General features: G+C 41.4%; 1 protein-coding gene across 2 annotated transcripts in view; it reads left to right on the forward strand.

Moving 5' to 3' along the window:
• The first annotated feature begins 3,510 nt into the window (after positions 1-3,510).
• Positions 3,511-12,639, forward strand: part of lrrc4ba (leucine rich repeat containing 4Ba) — an 85,553-nt gene continuing 76,424 nt past the window's right edge. The window contains exon 1 of one of the 2 annotated variants that reach the window (XM_017710366.2): positions 3,511-3,778. The gene's annotated coding sequence lies outside the window, so the exon portion shown is untranslated. Of the gene's footprint in view, positions 3,779-12,516; positions 12,632-12,639 lie in introns of those variants that run through there. The other variant, XM_017710365.2, reaches the window with a different exon arrangement.

The following is a 12,639-nucleotide window of genomic DNA, read 5'->3' on the forward strand; positions in this document are numbered from 1 at the left end:
GAAAGATTAGAGGAGTGTGGGTGAGGAAATAGACAGAGAAGTGGCTGAATTGATGGAGAGAGAGGAGAGGGGGAAGAGAGAGAAAGAGAGAGAGAGAGAGAGAGAGATGGAGAGATTTCTAGGCCCATTTCAACATATCTGTGGGAGAAAAGACGGGGGTTGGATGGAGGAGAGGGGAAAGAGTGAGAGGGAGGGAGGAGGTGAGGAGGATGTGTGCGCGTCTATGTGTGAGAGAGGGAGCGAAAAGGAGGGAGGGAGGGATATCCACTGCACTGTTGTGTGACTGGAAATTTAATAGAGAGAGAGAGAGAGAGAGAGAGAGAGAGGAAGGAGGCGGGCAGTGAAAGGGCCAGGATGCAAACGCTGAGAGACTGAGTGCATCCACTGCTATAGAATTCAATTCCAATGGAGCGAACAATACAGCTACTGCTACTGGATAGAGCGCAGGAGGGGGACGGAGGGACGGCGGGCTGGAGGGATGAGTGCAGACATTATGATTAGTTACATTACTATAGATGTACAACCAGCCCTCTCTCTACCTCATCCCTTTACTCTCTCTCCCTCGTCCCTTTACTCTCTCTCCCTTGTCCCTTTACTGTCTCTCTCTCTCTCTCTCTCTCTCTCTCTCTCTCTCTCTCTCATCCCTTTACTCTTTATCTCGTCCTTTTTCTCTCTCTCCCTCGTCCCTTTGCTCTCTCTTGTCCCTTTACTCTCTCTCATCCCTTTACTCTTTCCCTTGTCCCTTTACTCTCTCTCTCGTCCCTTTACTCTCTCTCTCGTCCCTTTATTCTCTCTCCCTCGTCCCTTTACTCTCTCTCCCTTGTCCCTTTATTGTCTCTCTCTCTCTCTCTCTCTCTCTCTCATCCCTTTACTCTTTATCTCGTTCTTTTTCTCTCTCTCCCTCGTCCCTTTGCTCTCTCTTGTCCCTTTACTCTCTCTCATCCCTTTACTCTTTCCCTTGTCCCTTTACTCTCTCTTGTCCCTTTACTCTCTCTTTTGTCCCTTTATTCTCTTTCCCTCGTCCCTTTACTCTCTCTTGTCCCTTTACTCTTTCTCTTGTCCCTTTTCTCTCTGTCCCTTGTCCCTCTACTCTCTCTCCCTCGTCCCTTTACTCTCTTTCCCCATCCCTTTACTCTCTCTCTTGTACCTTTTCTCTCTCTCACTTGTCCCTTTACTTTCTGTCCCTCATCCCTTTACTCTTTCCCTCTCATCCCTTTACTCTTTCTCTCATCCCTTTTCTCTCTCTCCCTCGTCCCTTTACTCTCTCTCATCCCTTTACTCTCTCTCTCGTCCCTTTACTCTCTTTTCCTCGTCCCTTTACTCTCTCTCTTGTCCCTTTACTCTCTCTCCCTCGTCCCTTTATTCTCTTTCCCTCGTCCCTTTACTCTCTCTTGTCCCTTTACTCTCTCTTGTCCCTTTTCTCTCTGTCCCTTGTCCCTCTACTCTCTCTCCCTCGTCCTTTTACTCTCTTTCCCTCATCCCTTCACTTCTCTCTTTTTATATCTCTCTCTTTTTCTATCTTCCTCTTTATCTCTCTCTTTTCCTCTCCCCTTTTTCCATTTTTCTTTTTCTCTCTGTTCCTTTCTGTCTCTCTCTCCATCTCTCACTCTCTTTCCATCTCTCTCTCTTTCTTTCTTTCTTTCTTTCTTTCTCTCTCTTTCTCTGTCTTCTTATCTCTCTCTCTCTTCCTCTCTCCCTCACTTTATGTATATCTCTCTCATCCTTTCTCTGTCTCTCTCTCCATCTCTCACTCTCTTTCCATCTCTCTTTCTTTCTTTCTTTCTTTCTTTCTTTCTTTCTCTCTCTCTCTCTCTCTCTCTCTCTCTCTGTCTTCTTATCTCTCTCTCTCTTCCTCTCTCCCTCACTTTATGTATATCTCTCTCATCCTTTCTCTGTCTCTTTCCCTCTATCTCTCTCTCTCGCTCTCTCTCTGGTGGGTTTAGGTGTAGAACCGGAGAGATAATGTTATAGATGTGTTGTCAGCAGAGTGAGGGCTCTATTGTGTACTGCGGAGAGATGGAGAGCAGAGAAGCCGGAGGAGGAGAAAAAAGGAGATGAAAACAGAGGAGAGGGAAGAAGAAAGGATGTGGTTCAGGAGGCTGATTTGCAGGGGACTGGTGGTGCCTGGCCCCCTGAGGACGCGCCAGTCCGACATGAATATCATTTCAGACACAGAAGCACATCTTCCAACCTCTTACTTTCACCACCGTCCCAGAGTAAACACAGAGAACAGAGATGAACAATGCTGACTTACAGCCCTAATTAACAGTTATTAATATCAATGATTAATCTATCAATCACATTATACACACAAACACACACACACACACACACACACATATATATATATATATATATATATATATATATATATATATATATATATATATCACATATCAATTACAGTGTTATTAGGGTACACTATATCGAATATTATTAGAATGTGTGACACATAATTTCTTTATTTTGTGGTGCAACAAGACAATAGAAGCCATATCACCCCCTACACTTCCTGTAGTGTATTATAGTCTGTCAGAATGACTGTGAATTATATGAACATTATAGAGCTTTTTAAATGAAACAATAGAAGGCACATCGCCCCCTACACTTACTGTAGTGTATTACAGTCTGTCAGAATGACTGTGAATTATATGAACATTATAGAGGCTTTTTAAATGAAACAATAGAAGCCTATCGCCCCCTGCACTTCCTGTAGTGTATTACAGTCTGTCAGAGTGACTGTGTGGATCATATTAACATTATAGAGCTTTTTAAATGAAACAGTAGAAGGCATATCGCCCCCTACAATTCCTGTAGTGTATGTCAGAATGACTGTATGGACATTATAGAGCATTATTGAGAACATTTGCTTGTTTGTAAGTGAACAATGCATCACTGTTTTGCCAGAATCACTGACTAATCAGCTTTGCAACTAAATGTTGTGGCCTTAGCTGATATTAGCAGAGCAGATGTCTCATTTCCATGTAGCTCGGTGCCTCGTGAAAACTGTAGGGGGTAAAAAGAATGATCTGGGCTCGGATATGAGGGGTTATCAACTGGGTGATTAGTGCTGAATTGATAATGTTCTAAATTCAGACTCAGGGAAAATCAGTCACTTCTTCCATCGTTCTCTCGCTTGCTCTCTCTCTCTCTCTCTCTCTCTCTCTCACTCTCTCTCTCTCTGTTGCACTGACCCTCATTTACCACCCTTCCAACCCCTCAGTCATGTCCTCCCCTCAGTCAGATCATACCACCAGATATTGAGCTCTGTCTGTTCAGATGATCTGCCAAACTGCAGTGAAACAGCATTTAAATGCGTTTAAATGAAGATGTAGGTAAGCAAGCTTGGCAGGGGCAAGTATGTGTGTGTGTGTGTGTGTGTGTGTGTGTATGGGGGGGGGGGGTCTAGGCTTTGCGCTTCAGCGTTGCCAAGGTAACACACAGCCGTAGAGGAGAGAGCACAGCCTGCCCCCCCTCCTCCTTATATACACATACACAACAAGTATGAACCCAAAACATCTCCAAAGCGAGTGATCTCTCTCTCACTCTCCCAGTGAATTCACTGCTCGTGACGTCGATGGAAGAAAGCATCAGAGCCTCAAAGGTGGGATCATCTCTCCTCCACCAGCGTGTCGTTTAGCGTGTCACGCATCGTGCGTGTAACACGGCCTTCCTGACACACTCACCTGCGCCATCGCCTGAAGAACAGCAGCAGCCTGCAGCCGGCGGAGGGGGGCTTCATCCAGCAACCCGCGCTATTGACGACTCACATACTGCAGTAAGTTCACCTGGAGCCGCTTCTATCAAGTTCTGGCGGATGTAAAAATGTGATCAGTGCGATGAGAGGATTACAGGCTTTCTGCAGACTCTCCTTAACTCCTTAAAATCCTTGAGGCTTATTACTCAGTAACTACATGGACTAGGGCTGCATAACGTGGCCATACAATGCAATACTGATGGATCTTGCGGTGATATAAGTAGCAATAATTATATTTCAAATGGCATGACTCATTCTGGATGTGCAACAAGTACAGACGGATTTTTTGGCATATGCTTCTTTTAAGCATATATAATATTGCAAAAGCAGCATTACCTGCTGTGCAAAGTAGGGCTGGTCAATATGACTATATATCGTTATCGTCATAATACAATAAAGTATACTTTTCTGAGCATATCATGAATATCGAGCACTGGCCAATATTAGTCAAGTTTAACCTGATTTAGTGCAGCGCAGTATACAAATAGTGAATAAAGGTCTTTGTGATCACAGTTTCTGATAGCATTTTTTAAAACGGACACAACGGACTCTGTTTTTTCTCTGTTTTAACCAAACAGATCAAATCAGTCAATCAATCAGTCAATCAATCAATCTTCATTTAACCTCGGAGAACATTGATGTGGCCCTCATTTACAATGTGGTCAAGCTGATACAGGAAAATGGAATTAATAATGTGGAAGAACATATCAAATAATAAAAGTAAATTTAATCATAAAATGACTCAAATCAGGTAAGTATAAAAAAATGAAACATTAATAATAAAATACTTCTTCTTTGGGCTGCTCCCTTTAGGGGTCGCCACAGCGGATCATCTGCCTCCATCTTGCCCTATCCACTGCCTCCTCTACTTTCACACCTTCCATCTCCATGTCCACCTTCACTACATCCATAAACCTTCTCTGAGGTCTACCTCTTCTCCTTCTACCCGGCAGCTCCATCTCCAACATTCTTTGCCCAATTTAATAAAATACATAAAAAACAATTTATAAAACAATAATTAAAGTGTAACTAAAGTGTAAAAGGTAATGAAATCAAAGGAGGATAAATAAACTAAAAGGAGGATGAAATCAAAAAAGGACACTAAAATGAGTTAAAACGGCAAAAATAAAATAATCATGAATAAAGTAAGAAAATAAGAATAAAATAACTAAAATAATACAAACAAGACAATAATAGTAAAAATCGAGCGAAACAGTTGCAGGCAGAGTGAAGGTGGTTAGAGAATTAGTTTTAAACTGACTGAGTGATACGTATCATCGTGAAAAGTATCGCGATATTATATTTTTGCCATATTGCCCATCAGTAGTGCAAAGTACAAAACGAAACTAATGAATAATAAAACATTAACGGCTGCTTGCAGCTGTGATGTAAGCAGCCGTTAATGTTTTATTATTCATTAGTTTCATTTTGTACTTTTTCGTTTTTTCATTTAATGTACCGCTGTTGGAACAGCAGTATTTTCTGTATATGCATTACAGTGACTATATACAGTCGTATGCAAAATTTTAGGCAAACCTGGTCACATGATATGTTCTGTTGATGTTCTAGGTGTTAATAAGTTACAAATCCTCTACAGGAAACACACTTCTGCACAGTTTAATACACAACTACTGTACTTGGCTGAATTTAACACATTGGAGAAAAAATTAAACAAAAAGTTAAAAGCTAATGTTTTTTTTCCCCAGATATCTTGCTGAAGCTTGGCAAATGAACAGAAATTGTGCACTAAAATTACAGAAAAATGACAACATATTTTAGCCATATTCTCTACAAATGATTTATTTTTGTATTTCACTTAGAAAATCAAGGAAACTTGAGCAGGACTGTTGAAACTTTAGAATAAAACTGTAGATATTTGATGAGTGAATTTTGTGATAAGTTCTTAGGTTGTGGAACGAGTGTAATAGAAGTTTGAATAGCCTTTTAAAGGCTTAAAAAAGTTTATTTTAAAAAGAAAATGCTTTTTAAAGTAGAGTATCACAGCCAAACCAGCTCATACTGGCCAAGGTGAGCCTAGTTTTAAATAGGAATAGCACAGTAAAGAAAAGCTGTTGGTGTTTTTTGAGTGTTCTCGGTTTTATTGGAACGGGTTTCCCACCAGGAGGCACCACACAAACGCCCTTCAAAGTTGGACGGTGAAGTCAGGTACATCGAAACTTTCAGTGCAGCATGAAATGGCTTAATAGTGATGCCTGCTTTCAGTCTGGTGGAGGATAGAAGTGAATAGTCAAAGTAGTTCTAAGTGGTAAAGGCCAAACATTTATAGCATGTTACAATTACATTTTCAAATGGTTTTGGTACAGATTACTGTATATATTTCTTCTAAATAAAATCATTCCAGATGCTTAAGTAAAAGTAATTTTGTAGGTCAACAGTGGCTTATTATTCATACAATCAAAATAAATATTATAAATATTTTCATTGAACAGTATAAAGGCACACCTGTATTAACATTGCTTTCTAGCTTTAGCCTAGCAGGGCTGGCGAAAACAGTGCTAAACGTTGTTTCACATCTGAATTTTGACCCGGCTAAAGTTGGCTTCTTACTAGGCAGCTGTTTTATAAATTTTCCATTCCACCTTAACTGGAGCAGCAGTTCCATTCTGGCACCTGTATATGCACCTGAATAGTACGGCTACACCTTTTAAGGTGGAACAGTAATTTGGGACAAATCAACTTTGGTGAATTTCTCAAGTTACTTGATTCATTTGTATCACTGCTGTCTGAAGAAAACCTTGTATCTCCAAATTGTTAACTTGTCAGGAGAAGTAGAAAACATGCTTAGTTTTGAATGGAAGTTAATGGAACCAGATTTTTTCCCAAGCCCTTTTGGAGCTTTTCTGTGGTCTGTTCATCGTGAAATTTTGGCAGATTGTAAAGGTCAGCTGGCATTTTCAAACTCTGTAAAAAAAGTACAAAACGACAAAAACTGAGGTACAAGGTGTTCTTCCAGCAGCAGCAATATGTGTGTCCTACAAGCTGGTCTATGGCTTGTTTGAAGCACAAGGCCCTGAGACCATGACCTCGTCTGATGCAGCTAACTGTGTCCTTAGCTCCTTAAAATGGTACTAGAGGAAACCATGTGTCCATGTCTGGCTAAGGCCAACTGCAAAAAGACCAGCCATCACTTTATGTCTGCTTTCTCAAAAAGAAAGTGGACAGCTTCAGATAAAAGAGACTAGACAGCAGGAGGAGATGTGTTTTCATTGTGACTGAAAGGCTAAATGGTAGCGTGATTTACACAGTTTCTTTGTCCTGTTATGTGCGTTTATTTGTAGCTCACCAGTATAGTCATAAAGGTTATGACGAAACTGACAAAAATCTGAACAACTTGCACTTGAAAGCAGCACATTTAGGAAAGAATACTTCAGTCAAATGTTGCTAACATCAAATTAACACAGATTTAGTTTTGTGTTTACATGCTAGAAACACTCAGACCAGTTCAGTCAGAAAAGCAAATGGGAGTAGCCACTAATTAGCACTGTAAACCATACTAATCAAAGCCTACTACCTTGTGTTCATTGTCAGCCCTGTTTGCATTTCTGTTCCAGTAAGGTCAGTCATACTGTGGTGTGTACGGTCAGTGAGATTTTCCGTGTGGAACTGAATCTGAGTTCTTTGCTAGAAAGCTAGCTTGAAAATTCAACTCTCAAAGTTCACCAAAGTTGAACTCAAAGCCAAGTTTCACTGTTATGTTCACTTTTATGTTCACAGTTAATAAATGAACTTTCTTTTATTTAGGAAATTAGAAAAATGTATTCCATCAAAATATGAAAGACAAATGAACAGTATCTTGTTTTTCTGCTTTCTTGTAATGCTATCATTACTGATACTGAGTGCTGATTGATTAGCATTACTGCTACTGAGTGCTGATTGATTAGCATTACTGCTACTGAGTGCTGATTGATTAGCATTGCTGCTACCTAATGCTGATTGATCAGCATTGCTGCTACTGAGAGCTGATTGGTTAGCATTACTGATACTGAGTGCTGATTGATTAGCATTACTGCTACTGAGTGCTGATTGATTAGCATTGCTGCTACCTAATGCTGATTGATCAGCATTGCTGCTACTGAGTGCTGATTGATTAGCATTGCTGCTACTGAGAGCTGATTGGTTAGCATTACTGATACTGAGTGCTGATTGATTAGCATTACTGCTACTGAGTGCTGATTGATTAGCATTACTGCTACTGAGTGCTGATTGATTAGCATTGCTGCTACCTAATGCTGATTGATCAGCATTGCTGCTACTGAGTGCTGATTGATTAGCATTGCTGCTACTGAGAGCTGATTGGTTAGCATTACTGATACTGAGTGCTGATTGATTACCATTACTGCTACTGAGTGCTGATTGATTAGCATTACTGCTACTGAGCGCTGATTGGTTAGCTTTACTGCTACTGAGCGCTGATTGGTTGGCATTACTGCTACTGAGTGCTGATTGATTAGCATTACTGCTACTGAGCGCTGATTGATTAGTATTACTGCTACTGAGTGCTGATTGGTTGGCATTACTGCTACTGAGTGCTGATTGATTAGCATTACTGCTACTGAGTGCTGATTGATTAGCATTACTGCTACTGAGAGCTGATTGATTAGCATTGCTGCTACTGAATTCTGATTGATTAGCATTACTGCTACTGAGAGCTGATTGATTAGCATTACTGCTGCTGAGTGCTGATTGATTAGCATTACTGCTACTGAGAGCTGATTGATTAGCATTGCTGCTACTGAATGCTGATTGGTTAGCGTTACTGCTACTGAGCGCTGATTGGTTAGCATTGCTGCTACTGAATGCTGATTGGTTAGCGTTACTGCTACTGAGAGCTGATTGATTAGCGTTACTGCTACTGAGAGCTGATTGATTAGCATTGCTGCTACTGAATGCTGATTGGTTAGCGTTACTGCTACTGAGCGCTGATTGGTTAGCATTACTGCTACTGAGTGCTGATTGATTAGCATTGCTGCTACCTAATGCTGATTGATCAGCATTGCTGCTACTGAGTGCTGATTGATTAGCATTGCTGCTACTGAGAGCTGATTGGTTAGCATTACTGATACTGAGTGCTGATTGATTAGCATTACTGCTACTGAGTGCTGATTGATTAGCATTACTGCTACTGAGTGCTGATTGATTAGCATTGCTGCTACCTAATGCTGATTGATCAGCATTGCTGCTACTGAGTGCTGATTGATTAGCATTGCTGCTACTGAGAGCTGATTGGTTAGCATTACTGATACTGAGTGCTGATTGATTACCATTACTGCTACTGAGTGCTGATTGATTAGCATTACTGCTACTGAGCGCTGATTGGTTAGCTTTACTGCTACTGAGCGCTGATTGGTTGGCATTACTGCTACTGAGTGCTGATTGATTAGCATTACTGCTACTGAGCGCTGATTGATTAGTATTACTGCTACTGAGTGCTGATTGGTTGGCATTACTGCTACTGAGTGCTGATTGATTAGCATTACTGCTACTGAGTGCTGATTGATTAGCATTACTGCTACTGAGAGCTGATTGATTAGCATTGCTGCTACTGAATTCTGATTGATTAGCATTACTGCTACTGAGAGCTGATTGATTAGCATTACTGCTGCTGAGTGCTGATTGATTAGCATTACTGCTACTGAGAGCTGATTGATTAGCATTGCTGCTACTGAATGCTGATTGGTTAGCGTTACTGCTACTGAGCGCTGATTGGTTAGCATTGCTGCTACTGAATGCTGATTGGTTAGCGTTACTGCTACTGAGAGCTGATTGATTAGCGTTACTGCTACTGAGAGCTGATTGATTAGCATTGCTGCTACTGAATGCTGATTGGTTAGCGTTACTGCTACTGAGCGCTGATTGGTTAGCATTGCAGCTACTGAGAGCTGATTGATCAGCATTGCTGCTACTGAATGCTGATTGGTTAGCATTACTGCTACTGAGTGCTGATTGATTAGCATTGCTGCTACTGAGTGCTGATTGGTTAGCATTACTGCTACTGAGTGCTGATTGATCAGCATTGCTGCTACTGAGTGCTGATTGATTAGCATTGCTGCTACTGAGTGCTGATTGATCAGCATTGCTGCTACTGAGTGCTGATTGATTAGCATTGCTGCTACTGAGTGCTGATTGATCAGCATTGCTGCTACTGAGTGCTGATTGATCAGCATTGCTGCTACTGAGTGCTGATTGATTAGCATTGCTGCTACTGAGTGCTGATTGATCAGCATTGCTGCTACTGAGTGCTGATTGATTAGCATTGCTGCTACTGCGTGCTGATTGGTTAGCATTACTGCTACTGAGTGCTGATTGGTTAGCATTACTGCTACTGAGTGCTGATTGATTAGCATTACTGCTACTGAGTGCTGATTGATTAGCATTGCTGCTACTGAGTGCTGATTGATTAGCATTATTGCTACTGAGTGCTGATTGATTAGCATTACTGCTACTGAGTGCTGATTGATTAGCATTGCTGCTACTGAGTGCTGATTGATTAGCATTATTGCTACTGAGTGCTGATTGATTAGCATTACTGCTACTGATTGCTGAATGATCAGCATTGCTGCTACTGAATGCTGAATGATCAGCATTGCTGCTACTGAGTGCTGATTGATTAGCATTACTGCTACCGAGAGCTGATTGGTTAGCATTACTGCTACTGAGTGCTGATTGATTAGTATTACTGCTACTGAGTGCTGATTGATTAGCATTGCTGCTACTGAGTGCTGATTGATCAGCATTGCTGCTACTGAGGGCTGATTAGTTGGCATTACTGTTACTGAGTGCTTATTGATTAGCATTGCTGCTACTGAGTGCTGATTGATTAGCATTGCTGTTACTGAGTGCTGATTGATTAGCATTGCTGCTACTGAGTGCTGATTGATTAGCATTACTGCTACTGAGTGCTGATTGATTAGCATTACTGCTACCGAGCGCTGATTGATTAGCATTACTGCTACCGAGTGCTGATTGATCAGCATTGCTGCTACTGAATGCTGATTGATCAGCATTGCTGCTACTGAGAGCTGATTGATTAGCATTACTGCTACTGAGTGCTGATTGATTAGCATTACTGCTACTGAGTGCTGATTGATTAGCATTGCTGCTACTGAGTGCTGATTGATTAGCATTACTGCTACTCAGTGCTGATTGATTAGCATTACTGCTACTCAGTGCTGATTGATCAGCATTGCTGCTACTGAAGGCTGATTGATTAGCATTACTGCTACTGAGCGCTGATTGATAAGCATTGCTGCTACTGAAGGCTGATTGATTAGCATTGCTGCTACTGAGTGCTGATTGATTAGCATTGCTGCTACTGAGCGCTGATTGATTAGCATTGCTGCTACTGAGTGCTGATTGATTAGCATTACTGCTACTGAGAGCTGATTGATTAGCATTACTGCTACTGAGTTCTGATTGGTTAGCATTACTGCTACTGAGTGCTGATTGGTTAGCATTGCTGCTACTGAGTTCTGATTGATTAGCATTGCTGCTACTGAGTTCTGATTGATTAGCATTGCTGCTACTGAGTGCTGATTGATTAGCATTAATGCTACTGAGTGCTGATTGATTAGCATTGCTGCTACTGAGTGCTGATTGTTTAGCATTGCTGCTACTGAGAGCTGATTGGTTGGCCTTAGTGTTAATGAGTGCTGATTGGTTAACATCACTGCTACTAAGTGCAGTGCTGGTTGGTTACCGTCATTGGCCTGCCTTCTTGTTTTTTATGCCTGCTTTCAATATTCACGAAACTTCCTCTACATTAAAGTGCCCATATCTTATCATTTTCTTCAACTTTATGTTCTTCCCTGAGGTTCACTTATCTACCTAAAAGCAACACATTGCATTTTTATATTACCATTTTCTAGCTTGTCTTCATCTCTGTTTTTGCTACTGTTCCTGACATATGTAAACAATTTCTGTTCTGATTGGCTGCCTTCTATTGTGAACAGCAAGCACACTCCTCATAACTTAAGTGTGAAGGGGTTGGGTTAAACAGCTCTTGACTGAATAGGCAGAAATATATGGGCATGAGTGTGTTGGTTTGTGTGACATCACAGAGACAACAGAATCAACATGGGCTGTTTTTGCAACGTAGTTTTCTCATGTGAATCAAATGGACTGGGAAGAGAACGGTCCAAACTAAACAATGTTTACATATGACATCACAATTTATTACTTCAAAATGATTAAGAAAATTCTGTGATATGGGCCCTTTAATGCAGCAAAACTGGAACTTACTTACTTTTTTGAGTACAAAAGTCTTGGTTGGTCTTCAGCTGCTGCTGACGAAGATGAAGATGAAAATGAGTTGCTCTCCATATGCGTCTGGCCCAGGTTTTTGGCCACAGTCTTTATGGCCCACCTCTATGGTTCCTTAAACATTCTCAGTGTGCATCTGTTCTCTGAGCTTGTGCATATGGTGTTGAACGGAAGAGCGAATCTCATGAACCTGTAGATGATCATGAACTCTCTCTCTCTCTCTCTCTCTCTCTAACTCTTTTTGACTCTCTCTCTACCATCTGACCAGTCACTGTGCACAAGGTTTGAGAAAGGGGGGAATCAATGACAGAGAGAGAGAGAGCGAGAGAGAGAGAGAGAGAAGGAGGGAGAGAGAGGGGGAGGGAAAGAGGGAGGAGAGAGTGAGAGAGCTACAGGGAGAGAGAGAGAGAGAGAGAGAGAGAGAGAGAGAGAGAGAGAGAGAGAGAGAGGACAGGGAGAGGGAGAGGGAGAGGGAGAGGGTGGGTTTAGAATGAGAGTGAGAGGCAGTGTGAGGCAGCAGTGCTGGAGTGCTCCTCCGCAGCAGTGAATGTGAGCGAGAAGTGCAGGGGATTTTTTTTTTACTGCCGTATGAAGGTAAGGCA

This window comes from Pygocentrus nattereri, chromosome 14 (assembly GCF_015220715.1).
Source record: "Pygocentrus nattereri isolate fPygNat1 chromosome 14, fPygNat1.pri, whole genome shotgun sequence".
Lineage (NCBI taxonomy): Eukaryota > Metazoa > Chordata > Actinopteri > Characiformes > Serrasalmidae > Pygocentrus > Pygocentrus nattereri.